Consider the following 354-nt stretch of genomic DNA (forward strand, 5'->3'; position numbering starts at 1 on the left):
CCTTGATGATGAGGGTTATGTTAATACCCTTGGTGTTGGCCAGTGGAAGCTTACTAAAGGTTCGATGATTGTAGCCCGTGGTGATAAGTTGTCTAACTTGTATGTTTTTCAGGGCTCCATATTTAGAGGCTCAGTGAATTTGGTGGAGAATGATACTTCATCATTGTTATGGTATAAAAGACTGAGTCATATGAGCGAGAGGGGGATGAACAATTTGGCTAAGAAGAATTTGCTTTCTGGAGTAAAACAAGCAAAGTTGAGCAAGTGTGTTCATTGCTTAGCAGGTAAACAGAAGAAAGTTTCTTTTCAAAGTCATTCGCCTTCAAGAAAGCTTGATTTGCTGGAGTTGATACA

Source organism: Solanum tuberosum, unplaced genomic scaffold, assembly GCF_000226075.1.
Source record: "Solanum tuberosum cultivar DM 1-3 516 R44 unplaced genomic scaffold, SolTub_3.0 scf00657, whole genome shotgun sequence".
In the NCBI taxonomy this organism is placed as follows: Eukaryota; Viridiplantae; Streptophyta; class Magnoliopsida; order Solanales; family Solanaceae; genus Solanum; species Solanum tuberosum.